Source organism: Physella acuta, unplaced genomic scaffold (genome assembly GCF_028476545.2).
Source record: "Physella acuta isolate Inbredline_101_S28 unplaced genomic scaffold, ASM2847654v3 ptg002317l, whole genome shotgun sequence".
NCBI classification, from domain to species: Eukaryota; Metazoa; Mollusca; class Gastropoda; family Physidae; genus Physella; species Physella acuta.
The window spans coordinates 44040-59457 of NW_026733814.1; the positions used below are offsets into that span (position 1 = coordinate 44040).

The 15418-nt window shown below is 38.3% G+C and overlaps 1 non-coding gene across 1 annotated transcript; it reads right to left on the reverse strand.

Annotated features, from left to right (window-relative positions):
* Positions 1-440: 440 nt before the first annotated feature.
* On the reverse strand, positions 441-512 carry Trnat-cgu (transfer RNA threonine (anticodon CGU)). The gene has a single exon. It is a non-coding gene; the product is annotated as a tRNA-Thr (tRNA).
* Between the last annotated feature and the right edge of the window lie 14906 nt (positions 513-15418).

The window sequence follows — 15418 nt, forward strand, 5'->3', positions numbered from 1 at the left end:
GGGGGTGAGGTGGGGGAGGGACGTGGCGACCATTAAATTCTGGAGGAACATTGGGTGAACAGCAGACGTGAGCTGGAATAGTGCCTGCACTCAATTATGTTCTTAACGAGACGATACAAGACTAGTTCTGCTCCAGTCAAAACCAATTACATGCAGAATGTGCTGTGTGTGAAAAGTCAATCTACAATTAACTGCGTTGTATAAATTATAGAAAATATGCATTCATATTATATATATATATATATATATATATATATATATATATATATATATATATATATATATATATATATATATATATATATATATATATATATATATATATATATATATATATATATATATATATATATATATATATATATATATATATATATATATATTGAACTAAATTGTTTATACATAGCAGCTGCGAAAGCAAAAGAATAAAAAACTTAGCTTGCCTCCGCAGGGGATTGAACCCTGGATCTTCGGTTTACGAGACCGACGCCTTACCACTTGGCCACGAAGGCGATATACCAATATACATCTGGTATATCAATTGTCACAAGTTTCTAATGTCCGTTTCTAGGATTGTAACATAACTCCCACACAACTATACTTCGTATTGGGATACACTATTTCAGTGCAATTCTGAATTATGTTATTAAATCTATGTGCATCTTCCAAGGGTTTACGGTTGGATGATATTTAACTACCCCCAACCCCCTCTCCTCGGTCGCATTAAGTTTTGCTCCTAGTCAGTTGATGTCCGTATTACAAATAGCCATGACCATTAGAACAATGCTCAACATTAAACCTGCACACTATCGTTACTTTGAGAACTTAGGGCAGGGGTCTCCAAACTACGGCCCGCGGGCCAGATGCGGCCCCTAAGTCCCCTCATCCGGCCCGCGGAGATCTTTTTGTACAAGGAAAAATCGTCTGTTGGTGATGGGTGAGGAACTTTGCCCAGAAAAATTAAAGACATGCCTTGAAGAAACTGGCCCCCGAACTGAAATTTGATAGTTAATGCGGCCCTCGGACTGAAAAGTTTGGAGACCCCTGACATAGGGCATACCATGGTAGCAACTAAGATGGATTGACCGCGCTGGAGGCAGCCATTGTGTTTGTTATTTACAACTCATTGATACGACTCCAACTGCGGCCATCACCAACTCAAACAAAAAGCCCTATTGGTCAAGCTTTTAGCGAGGACCAAACTCTCTGAGTCATGGAGTTACGTCCCATCCCCTCTTGACCTGTCGGTGAGAGAGTTAGCGTTCTTTACCTTCCCCTTTACGATGGTTGCGGTTCTTATTAGTTCTATTATTAGAAAATTACCGTACACAGAAGGTGTTCAAGACGTATCACGAGTTCTTGAAACTTCTCATACCGTTAATGCTGATCTGGTTATTCTATTTTTTGATGCAAGAAATTTAATAAGATCAAGAAAAAAAACAGCTTCTAATTGTTTTAATTAAATAATACTCCACGGAGTCGAATAAACATAATTTTGTTTTAATCGAGAGCTGAATTAATTTTTTTTTAAAAGTGTGATTGTGTCGTAATGTATACTAAAATGTATTTTCTGTTCGCAGTTTCTTTGTTATATTGATATCATTATCTGCAGATATTCTGGCTTATGTTTAAAAGTAGGGTTAGTGAAAAGGTTTAGGTTAGGCATTAGGCATAGCTCTATTTGTCATGCCCAGGCCTGAATATCCAAAGTGGGATTGGTAAAGTCCTTAAAGTAAATGCATCAAGCAGCATCCTTACAAAAGTGTCAGAACAAGCCCTAGAAGCACCTTGTCAAGGCAGTGCTGCTCTATGACTCGGAGACTTGGAGGGTCACGAAGACAAATACTGATAAGCTACAGGCATTCGTAAACCAATGCTTACGGCATATACTTAAAATAATATGGCCAGACAAAATATCAAACAAAGACCTGTGGCGAACTTTAAAGCAACAGCAAATAGAGACAGATATCAAGGCCAATAAATGGGGATGGATCGGACACATATTAAGAAAAGAAAAAGAAAACATCGCAAAACATGCTTCGGACTGGAATCCCCAGGGAAAAAGGAGGGTGGGCCGGCCAAGGAAGACATGGAGAAGAACGGTTGAAGAAGAGGCGAAAACACATGGGCTTACATGGGCACAGATAAAGGGAGCAGCCCAAAACCGAGTCCGCTGGAGATGTGTGGTTGCAGCCCTTTGCTCCCCATGGACCACAAAGGAATGATGATGATGATGAGGGCGGGACAGACGCAAAAAAAACAAAAACAAGATTGGGTAAGACACTAGTAGATTTCAACCGACTATGAAAGGTTTGGGATTCTGGAGAAATAACTCTTTGAGACGTGACCTGGGAGAAGACACCAAGAAGATTAGATACACCTGGGGACAGTAGCAGAGATACCTGGAAAGCTCTTGTCAGCGACCTATGTCGCGGGAAAGGCAACAAGCTAACCTACCCACCTATCATTCGACATTGTCGTCACATTCAAGATTGTCAGTTTGACTAGCAGGGACGGCGTGGCCTAGCGGTAGGCAGCTAGGCTGCTAATCCGAAGGTCACGAGTTCGAATCCGCGTGCAACTCACGTAAACAGATGAACATCAACAAAAATGTTAACTTTCTATACGCTTTATTGTATAAGCGTTACTTCGACGATTTCCGGTAAAAGGAAGTACAACTTTTTCTACTTTCAATTTTTCAAAAGCCTATAATTTGGGTACTATTTCAGATAGATAAATGAAATTTCACATATAAGTAAAAGATATAATTAGCTGCCTTCAATAAAATTTTCCGTTGACCGGAAGTAGTAATTTACGCTATTTCCGATTTCTCAAAAAACGAATGTAAATTTATAAAGTACTAATAATATTCCGCACTATTATGCACATTTTATTTGGCGTTCACTGGTGTGCAATTCTTTTTTCTACGAGATTTTATTCTATTTTAAAAAGTTTAAGTATTTAAAATGGATTAAAATTCATGTCTATATCCCGAGTTCCCATCCCCTGTTTTTTATATAAGAATATTCGAGAAAGTTTAGGGGAGATCACTCCCGGTTTATTTAATACTTGGACAGGGGGTGTTAATGATATTTTCCTGTTATTACATCTAACACCAAGTTCAACCATATTTCTTCCAGACTATTTTTCTCCGTGGGTGCACTTGAAATAATCTGAGGGGCACTGGTAAAATTATATAGTTTCTATATAAATTCAATGTTGTTCGGTTGGGCGTTAGACTGAAGAGATGCCTGGAAGAAAATCTGAGCTCACCCAACTTTAAACCCAGTCCACATTACAATAGCAGATTATAATAGTGCAGTTCTCGAACCTGACGGTCTACGGGGCAGGTGAAGAAATGTTCACCTGTTTCCGTGACCTCTGCATATGAAGGAATAGTGTTGTCAGCGCTATGCCCAGCCGCTTTTACTTTCCCCAACGTCAGTTAGGTACCCATCAGAGCTGAGTTGACACAGGGACGTTAATACCAGTCTTAACTCTAACTTAATGCGTTAAGTATTGCCCTAACGGCAACTTTTAAATAGCTAGAGTTTTCACGTCTAACTTAAGTGTATTCATATTGATATTCACTAAATTAAGTGTATTCATATTGATATTCATATTGTATTCATATTGAACAATCCTTTTAATTTTTTATCCTATTATGTGGCTATTTAATCACACAAAACAGTGGCAAAACAAACACAACGCATTTGATATAAACACTTCAACGTTGAAAAGTCCAGCTTCTGTTGTTCTACGACTGAAAGATTAATTAACCTATTAATTAACCCCACACAATGAGAATCCTGTGTTGTCTCTTGTTGCGCATGCGCACCACGTCCCTGCCATACCCTTATGGTCAGACCGACTAATGGTCAACCTAATCACCAGGCCCCGCGTCCAAACTGACCATCTGAAAATGTCACGCCGCTTGTAACTATAAATACCACCCGTTGACCTACTTTTCAGCCATCTTGACCCTAGGCAGTTCATCACTGCCATCCCGCGCGACCCACGATGCACCTCTATCTTCACACGTGGGTGACGTCTGCTTGCAGACCAGACGCTATGAATGCTCACGTCGACGCCATCACCAGACACAGCGGTCAGTAATTAACCCTCGCGGTGCCAATTATGCGGGCATGTTGAGGGTTAAATTGAGACGGGGCCTTGTAACCTTTCTAGGGTTAAATTGAGATGGAGCGATGAAACTTTGCGTCAACGAAAATTTGGCTACAAATGGCGCAGGGTGAGATCGGTAGCGCTGATGATGTTGAATAATGATTTGACATTTTTACTTCTTAATGACGCCCAGAACTAGCCGGCGATGGGGGTGGGTTATTATCCGAAACACCCCTATTATTGAAAGGGAGCGCTAAGGGAAAACTTGGTATATATTGTCAGAGGCGTAGCTAGAGTAGGTAGGACGACATCCATAGGCGCTGACCCTGGCTCTAGAGACTTACTTAACATCAGTTTTGTGACAACGAAAAAAAAACAACTTTAAATGGTAAAGTGACTCGTAAAAAGAGTTCCAACCTCCCCAAATTATTTTTGGGTGTGGACTAAAAGTGCAATAAATTTACTTGTTTAGTTGATAACATATTCGTTTCTATGAAAACAAACATTGAAATAATCAAGCTAATTATGTGGATAGATTACAATTCTTTGGCATGGTTGATTATAATATCTAGTTTAGAAAAAAGAAAATAAAAAGCATTAATGCATGATTGTTAACACACCTAATATAACAATGTAATCTTACTATGTTGTAATTTTTAACCTGCGAATTTTTTTCCCATTGTTTTCTCCTGAAACTTTTTCTCCTGGGATTTATTTCCTATAGGTATTTACAATATTTTTTCTCTATGACGTTTTCAATGCAATTTTTCTGTAATTATTTGTACCATCCTTCATCTAATAAGCACACTTAACCATGTAGCGTAAACAAAACACATCGGCTTATCGTGTCATAACTTGTACCGTGTGAAAATGCACTTTGTGTTTCAACTTTTCAACATGGCCGTCGTGAGAGTCATGTAAATAGCAACAGGCCTACTAAGCTGCAGCTCATACATAAGGGGCAGATAAAAACAAAAATTGTTGCATTCTGTTTGAGGTGGGTTTTACGAATATATAGATGGTCATCACTACGAGGTTTAATGTACCACTTAAAATTTACGCAATTAAGGGACGTTACTTTTTGTGTTCTCCTTGCCTGCCATGCCCCAGAATTATATATATATACACACACACACACACACATATATATATATATATATATATATATATATATATATATATATATATATATATATATATATATATATATATATATATATATATATATATATATATATATAAGTGTGTGTACATAACGATCACGCCTTTTGCTCTGTATTATTTACTTTAAAAATGTGACAAGACACCTTTATGTGATGTCACTCATTTTGTGCGCGTGTGTGGAATGGGCGGAGGGTGGAGTTGGAGAAGGAGATATTTCATAGGTTAAACCATCCACCAGAGCTGGATGGTTAAAATGTCTTAGATTTTCGCACCATTAGCCTTTCAAGGCCCAAATTTGAATAACACTTTCCCCTTATCCCCTCTATAATCTTTGACACGCGCGCGATTAGCGTTAAGGTTAACATTATCATATATCCTAATTTTCGCGTCGCCGCCATGGAAAAGTGCTAAAACTGACCCCCCCCCATCCCCCTGCCAACCCCTACCCAACCCCTCATCCCCTGGACATTACGTTGAATGGTTTACGACGGTCGTAGCTGTGGGGGTTAAGACATTATCTTCTAATCTCCCAGGAAGCTTAAAGCTGGTGACACCCGCCGAATGGTCGGTTAGGATTAACAATGGAGGTATTCATAATCAAGAGAAGAAGAATAGGCAGCTCGCGAAAGGGGAGACAATTTGTTTTGGTGCTTAGCGTGAAAGTGGAGTGACGTTCCTTGACTTCAAGCCTTTGAATTCAGATTTATATTTAAATTTATGTTTAATCTTAAATACTAAAATATTGTATCTAAAAAAACTTATCGTGTTAATTCCGTATTAATACCACTCAACATATATATGTTTGAAGTTGTCGTATGACTCTCTTTTCCGCCCTTCCTTCCTTGGGAGTGGGCCACATTAGTAAAATACCTTTCGGTACTGTCTGTTGTGCAGGTGAGGTAGAGTTCACCTGTTTCTGTGACATCGGAGTATGAAGGGAGGATGCAGTCAGTGCTATGCCCAGCCGGCTTTACTTTCTGTAAAGTGAGTCAGGTACCCATTCGAGCTGGGTGGACTCAGAGACGTTCTACGGAATCGAGTCCGGTGGTGCGCCTACCCACATGCAAACTAAGGTGATATTTCGATGTCGCAGACTAGATACAAAGTTTAATGTACTCTTGTAGTTAAATGCAAAGCATTCAGCAAACAAAATTGTGCTTATAATGGTTCTTTGTAAATTGGGCATGGGCTTTAAGACAGGGTCCCGAGTTCGAATCCAGGTAGTGCCTAAAAAAAATATCACATTTATAATTGAAATTTTCATCAAGTCCAAGCTATTCAAAAGTAAGGAGATAAATATCTTGAAGATGATTTTCAGTTTTTTAAGGAAATCGTTATACAATCTGAAACAGCCTGCAGTTCTGCTGCGTGGTCGGATGGCAGAGTTGACCCGAAAGTCTCGAGTTCGGATCCCATGATCCAGTCCGTAGGTCGTCACTAGGTCATCTCAACACTGCCAGGGAAAGTAAAGGCTGTTGGACATAATGCTGACCACACCATTTCTCCATACGACAAGGTCACATAAAGAGATGAGCTCTACTTCACCTGCCCTTATAGAGTACCATGTTCAAAGGAGTACTTTACTGCACTAGACAAGAACGGACTATTTTAAGTACTCGGTACTACATACGCATTAATTAACATCAAATATATTATACATTATCTCTTAACATAGGCATCAAACGCCAAGGCAGGAAATTAGATTGATTATTCTTCGAGCGAATGGAATAACGAGATATAAGAATCTCCTCTACGAGACTAATAAAGCGTTTGATCCGTCAGTACGAGCACACAACTGGTCTAGTTTTTAATGGAAATTAAACTGTACTTAACCCAGTTGTGTTCCGGAAAGCACCAGAACACAACGGGTCTAGTTTCTAATGGAGATTAGAGTGTACTTTAACCCAGTTGTGTTTCTGAGATGAGAGTATGTCCCATGTTAAGTCAGCGATATCACTGGGACTAATTAACGCGGTCATCAGTGATGATCAAGGTCAAGGATACAAAAATAGCCAGGGTCATTATGTAACCCGGCCGTCAGGACTGAACTCGCTTCGAGGTAGGGGGTGGGGAAGTGATTGGGAGGGGGGGGGGAGTCGAGATCGAAACAGTATGAGATCGGACGATGGTCCGGGTGATGAGACAGGTGTTCTCGTTATTCCCTTCACACATTGTGTCGTCACGCGTGACGTCAGTTAACCGATTTTTGTGACGTAAACGTAGCGATCTGAATCTGGTTCGGGGACATTTGTTTTTAAAATCGTAAGCTTGTGGTTGATTCAGCTGTCTATGTTATAAGAATTATAATAGTTGCATATACAAAAGTACACGTATTACATATATATATATATATATATATATATATATATATATATATATATATATATATATATATATATATATATATATATATATATTATATATATATATATATATATATATATATATATATATATATATATATATATATACCTATATATACATATAGGCCTACAGATATATATATATATATATATATATATATATATATATATATATATATATATATATATATATATATAATGCATGTGTGTACTTTTATGTTTTTAGGATTGTAAAGGTGTATACACGTAACTGTCAGTATGTTTTTTTTTTGGTATGTTTATCACTAGAACATACCGATTCAGTGTATATCAACACTACCCTGTCAAAGATTCCACCCAGTTCTATCACACTATTCCGGCGCGACGCCCCTATTGCAATGACGTCGTACCGAGTAGCACAACTCTGTAGTGGCATTAATCTTCACACGGGCTGTCAGTCAGGTGACGTGTGGTGACACACCGGGTCGTAGTTCAGGTACATTCCAAGGTAGGCAAGAACGCCGTGACCTCTTGGGGGTCATTTGACCTTTTTACTCGCCCCGCGCGCGCCGGGGACACGGTCATCTAATTGATCTGAGGGTCGTCGCTCATTAGTCACACCGCGGGTCAGACGACGCCTGTAGGTTTATACTGGCGTCCAAGGTTATTCTGACCGTCCAGTAAAACCTGTAGGCCGTCCAAAAAACCTGTAGGTTTATACTCACCGTTCAACATGTGGGCTAAGTACGTAGGGCCTTAGTCGTGTTTAGTGCGTAGGGCATCAGTCCGGCTTAGTGTGTAGGGCATTAGTCAGGTTTAGTGCGTAGGGCATACGTCGGGTTTAGTGCGTAGGGTATGTAGAGCATTAGTCTCTGCGTAGTACGAAGGGCATCAGTCGGGTGCAACGCAAAGGGCATGTTGTGCATTAATTCGGCTTAATGCGTAGGGCATTAATTGAGTTTAGTGCGTAGGCCATCAGTGGGATTTAGTGCGTAGGGCATCAGTGCGGCTCTAAGCCTTGAGGCACATCCGGTTTTAAGCCTACGGTATCAGTCTGTCTTCAGACCTGTGCGGCTTTCAGAACTGTGTCCATTTTCTAGGGTAATTAAACTTTTAAAAAATCAAATCTTTTTTGAAAACATAACCAGTTTCCTTGCACCAGATCGTTTCTGTGCATGTTTATACTTTGTTATCTAAAACAAAAAATCACGAGTATTAAACAAATGATCATGATTATAAAACAAATGATCATGATTATAAAACAAATGATCATGAGTATAAAACAAATAAACATGATTATAAAACGTACGCATGCAACACGTTCCTTTGTACTGATTGAGTTTTGACTTAGGATAATGATCTTTAATACCAGTTGCCTGAATGTTCACCGTTTTGTGTTTATAGGCGAATTATAGGTAAACTTATCAAAAGTGACAGGTGTTGTCATTTCTGTTAACCTGATTTACTGTGTAACTTGGGAGGGGTAGGGGTAAAAGTGGGAAAGGAAGAAAGGGCAAGAGGTACACATGGCTTATGCTGACCAGTGCAGGTAGAGTGAAATGTACGATCAATAGTTGTTTTTTTTTTAAAGTCAGGTTAAAGCTTTTTATGGTAACGATAAAAAGAAGATAGATTAACTGTATATATATATATATATATATATATATATATATATATATATATATATATATATATATATATATATATATATATATATATATATATATATATATATATATATATATATATATGTATACTGTTGTTTTTTCTGATCTACTGGAACAGGTGAGGTAGAGTGTGTGTGTTCCAAACCCACGAATAGTGAGCATAATGTCAAGTCGTCCTTGACCACTTCTCCTCTTGTAAGAAATAAGTGATGGTCGAGGGATGTCCCACAGAGTTACACAATAGATGGGCTTTCACCAGGATTTGAACTCAAGGCTTTGCGAATACATAACTAGCACTCGACCTCGGCGTTCGGACTCTCGGCTGTGGGCTTGGAAACCACTTCTTAGCATCAAAGAAAGGACGCTCTCAGTGGAAGAGAGCGAATTAGGGGGAGAGGCGAAAGTCTACAGGTCGATTGGGTTTTAGAAGCATACACATCTATTGTACAACCTAGGACTTAACCGACGTTGCATCTAAGTGGAAAAAGATAAAGTGCAATGTGTACTGTGAGGCACACACACACACACACACACACACACACACACACACACACACACACACACACGCACGCACGCACGCACGCATGCACGCACACACACACACGCATATATATAAGGACTGCGCTACAGTTTTAAACTACTGCGCGGCCGCACAACCGCGCAGCTTTAAACGGACCATTGTTGGTTGAACCTTCTTCCAAAGTCATTGACCTACTCTAACCACAAGGGCATTTAATTAAAGGACAACATCCATAGGCCGGCTATATAATGGCTACAACAAATGTCTATCGACAAAATGTCCCTTAGATAGGATATTAAAAATTATTAGTTGTACAACGTTACTAGTTACTTCCCATTTATATCTCTACATTAAACAAGGGATATAACCTTCATTTGATCTCTGAGTGTCGTTAAATATAATATAGAGATTCAATTGTAATATAATTAGAATAACGTTCCTAGTTTAATTATATTTAAAATTATCATGTTAAAAGTCATATTCAATAGTTTTAATATTTGAAAAAAATTAGATGTATAAATTACCATTTGATTCCAATCGTAATATAAAACCATTAGCTTTATTCAATAATGGATTCTAAAATAACAGAAAGTTTTATTAAATTTTTGCTGTTTGCGACGCAACTAGATCTACGTTCAAACTCCACTTAATTTTTTTCTTTATATTTAGACCAGTGGCGTAGCGAGGTCGGGTGTCACCCGGTGCGTCACTTAATGGTGTCACCCCCACAGAGGCGCAGCGACCCTTCCCGGGGACAAACTTTCACATTTTCGATTTGCACCCCCCTCAAGTTTTTCTCTATATATTTTGCTATTTTTTACCTTGGTGTCACCCCCCTAAATGGTGTCTCCCGGTGCGGTCCGCACCCCCACCCCCCCTCGCTACGCCCCTGATTTAGACGTATCAACAAAAATGGCTGCTAAAAAGAATAATATTGAGGAGTTAATACAAATGATCCAATGTTACCCAATATTGTATGATGCGTCACATCCTGATTTTAAAAAAAAAGAAAGATCCAATTTATGAAGAGATAGGAAATATTCTGGGTGAAAGTGGTGCAGATGTAAAACGAAAGTGGCGCAACCTAAAAGATACTTTCACAAGAAGCATAAGGGGTCAAAGTTTTTATAAAAATGGTCAGACCAAATGGGTTAGGGTTAGGGTCAAAGTTTTTATAAAAATGGTTAGACCAAATGGAAATGGTCAGACCAAATGGGTTAGGGTTAGGGTTAGGGTCAAAGTTTTTATAAAAATGGTCAGACCAAATGGAAATGGACAGATCAAATGGAGTTCATGCGTCCACATTTTAACATGTGCAGCAGTACTGTGGCAAACGACAGTGTAATTCTGTTTCATGTGATGATATGGTCAAAACAGGACCATTTGAAATTTCGTGTGAATCTGACATTCCTGCCTAGCCCGACCTTCCGACTGCGACAGAAAGGTAAACGGAAAAAAAGTCACAGGAAAAAAAAACACAGAAAAAAAGTCACAGTTTTTGCTAGGAAAAAAAGTCACAGAAAAAAAGTCACAGTGGAAAAATTTTATCGGAAAAAAAGTCACAGAAATAAAGTCACAGAAAAAAGTCACAAAAATCTTTTTAGAAATATTTTGATTTTTTTGTTAGGAATTGTAAAATTTTGTATGTTTATTGTTGTGGGTTGTATTTTTGATAGCATAAATTATTTATAGACGTTAAAAGCATTATGGTTTATAACAATTGTAAGTAAAAAATACTCTAAGATAATTTACACAACAATCTCAACTTTTGCTACGCATTTAGTTAAATATGTGGTAGAAAAGTTTATAAAAGAAATGTAAGCAAATTTTGCCGTAGGCTATTCTCTGGTCGGCCTCTCCTCACTAGGCATTGTCCGAACATATTTTGTGTTGTTGACGTTATGCGTCAATGACAGCCTTTGAACCTTGTCGGCTTTCTGTTTGATCCTAAGTTTTGTTATGTAATGAGCGTGATAAATGTGGGCAGTAAAGGTGGTTGAACTAAATATAACTATTGTTGCCATGAGTTGAGGACAGCAAGTCAGATGAACTTACAATTTCACGGTAATTTAATGTTGGTATTTAAAAAAAAACACGATGAAAACCATAGACATTGGAACATTCAATTAAATGCTACTAATCTTAAGTTTAAAATAATTACAATCTACATACTTCTTACTAAATATTTTTAGATGAATTATAAAAATTACTATGCGTATACAGCCTACACACATTACATTAAATTTAATTAATCCTAAGTTAATTTACACTCTCTAAATATTTAATACATAAAAGTATTACCAAATATCAAGCAAATATATATTTGTGACTTTTTTTCCTGTGACTTTTTTTCCTGTGACTTTTTTTCCTGTGACTTTATTTCCTGTGACTTTTTTTCTGTGTTTTTTTTCCTGTGTTTTTTTTTCCTGTGACTTTTTTCCTACAATCGACAGAAATCTATCCCATATCCTCTACCAAAGAGAAGACAAGTTTCACACAGCCACATGTGCCTAAGAAAAGAAGACGAGTATCTTTTGGCTCTGATGCGTCGGTTACATCAGAAGAAATAAAAACAGATTTAGACAGAGTGGATTATTTTTTCTTAGGGTATGCAGAGTTTTTTAAAAAGCTCTCACTCAGTGGACAGATAAGGATTAAATATAAAAATGGCTCAAATGTTCACAGAAGAGGAATTAAAAGAGCTAAATGATTAGAGAACTGTTGATATGAACATTGTTAAATTGGCGTAATTTCTACATACCGTTTATTAAAGTTTTATATTGTTAAAAAAATATTTAGACGTTTTGTATTAGATCTATGTATAAGTAAACCATCTCAAATGAATGAAAGCAGGCTACAAGTAAGAAAGAAATATTACTGTTGTAAATCTGTATCAGTCCTCACAAGCCAATGATGAAAACTGTAATACTAAAGCGAACACACAACTGACGCTATAAATTACGTGTCTGAGGCGAAAAAAAAATCTTTCTTTTTAAACATTGAATTCTTTTATTTGCAATTTAAAATTTGAAACAAGTGCGACAACATCAACATATTTTACATAATTTCAATATTCTAATGAAACAAAGTATTTTAACATTTATACGTATTTATAAAACATTGAAGATTGATTTCCAAATGTATACATATGAAAAATAAGAAAGATGCTGTTTAGATCCTTTTTTAACAACATTTATATACAAAGTTCATTCAGGGAAGAAATAAACCGCCTGTTTGGCCCCTCACCTCCCCCTCTCCCTGGAATGTCCATGTTGTTATAAGAAATAATCCCATATCCCCACTTAAACATACTGCTTATATTTCAGGTTCCATTTTAATGACCTCATCATCCCATCGAACTCTCCACACTGACAGGATGTCAAATTTCTGAATAACTATTTCATTTCCAGACTTGCTGTAGATACTCAATAAACCATCATCAACGAATGACAGAACATGTCAAAAAGAACCCCTCTACACATGTCAGAAGAACCCCTCTACACATGCAGTTTCTTCCAGGCATCTCTTCGGGGGGGGGGGGGGGGCAGTCTACCCCACCCCCCCGAAGAAATGGAATTTATATAGAAAATATATACTTTTGACAGTGTCCGCCCCCCCCCCCCCCCCCAAATTGTTGGCCCCCCCCGAAAATTTCAAGTGCGCCCCCGGAGAAAAAAGTCTGGAAGAAACACTGTACACATGTCAGGAAGAGCCCCTCTACACGTCAGAAAGAGCCCCTCTTCTCACCAGAATGAAACCCTATAACATGTCAGAAAGAGCCCCTCTTCTCACCAGAATGAAACCCTATAACATGTCAGAAAGAGCCCCTCTTCTCACCAGAATGAAACCCTATAACATGTCAGAAAGAGCCCCTCTTCTCACCAGAATGAAACCCTATAACATGTCAGAAAGCAGATCACTAAAATAAATCTGACTCCGTCTCCTCAAGCCGATGGTAAAAAAAAAAAAGATAAGTCACAACAATTAATAAACCGGGAGTGATCTCCCCTAAACTTTCTCGAATATTCTTATATAAAATAACAGGGGATGGAAACTCGGGCTATAGACATGATTTTTAATCCATTTTAAATACTTAAAGTTTTAAAAATAGAATAAATCTCGTAGACAAATTAATTGCACACCAAGTGAACGCAAATAAAAAAAGCGCATAATAGTGCGCAATATTATTAGTACTTTTAAAATTTACATTAGTTTTTTGAGAAATCGGAAGTAGCGTAAATTACTACTTCCAGTCAACGGAAATTACTCAAAATTTAACAGAAGGTAGAGAATTAGATCTTTTACTTACATGTGAAATTTAATTTATCTATCTGAAATAGTACTCAAGTTATAGGCTTTTAAAAAATTCAAAGTAGGAAAAGTACCACTTCCGGTTATCGGAAATCGCTCAAAAGTTGATACGGATCTACGATTTTGATAAAATACTTATATATGAAATTTCATCAACCCAGCTGTAACGGTACTCAAGTTATCGTGTTTACACACGGACAGACACACACACAGACACACACACAGACATACGGACAAGATTGCAAAATTATGTTTTTCCGTATCAGTGAGGTGTAAAACGTCGAGATTTGTAAAAATCTCGATTTTTTTTTTGCACGATTACAATACTTTCTCTATACTACGTATATACGAGAAAGTAAAAACAAGCTTTTATTTAACTTAATTCCTTTTCATAGTCATACCTGTCATACACGTTTCTGGTGATGGGACGGCGTGGCCTAGCGATAAAGCACTAGACCGCTTACCAGAGGCGTAGCGACCCCTCCGGGCGTCCGTGGACAAACTTTCAATTTGCCCCCCCCCCCCCATATATTTTTATATTTATAATTCAAAACTGCAGCTAAAATGAGCTTTTAATTTTTTTTCCAACCCCATTTTGGCGCCCCAAGGGTCGGGGCCCCGGGACATATGTATCGTACCCCCCCCCCCACTCCCCGTCGCTACGCCTCTGCCGCTAATTCTCGAATCGAATTAAGGTTTTAAGTCAGCATAGCGTCCCTGAGTCCACCCAGCACTGATGGGTACCTCACTCACGTTGGGGAAAGTAAAAGCGGCTGGGCATAGTGCTGATCACACTTTCCTTTCATATACAGAGGTCTCAGAAACATGAACTCTACTTCACTTGCCCCATGGAAGTCAGGCTAGAAAAGGGAACTCTTATCACTATTCCTAGCAGTAGTCTCTACTCTAGTTGAACACAAGCTTTCAATTGAACCATACACTAAGGATTAGTTGATTGCAAAGTTTCTTCCAGGCATCTCTTCCTGGGGGGGGGGGGGGGGAGAACGACGTTTACCCCCCCCCCCCCCCCGAACTTTTAACAGTGTCCCCCCCCCCCCCCAGAAAAATTTAATCTCCCCCCCCCCCCCCTCATCGAATATTTCAAGTGTCCCTCCCGGAGTAAAAAGTGTGGAAGAAACACTGGTTGATTGTGTTATTGTTTAATCTTTTTCCACCCAGCTCAACGAGCTATAACCCATTATTGGTCAGGTGCAACTGTCCAGAAAATAATATGTCGACACGGCATGCTTGGGAAGACTGAAAACTTTGGTCATATGTCAAAAGCTGAA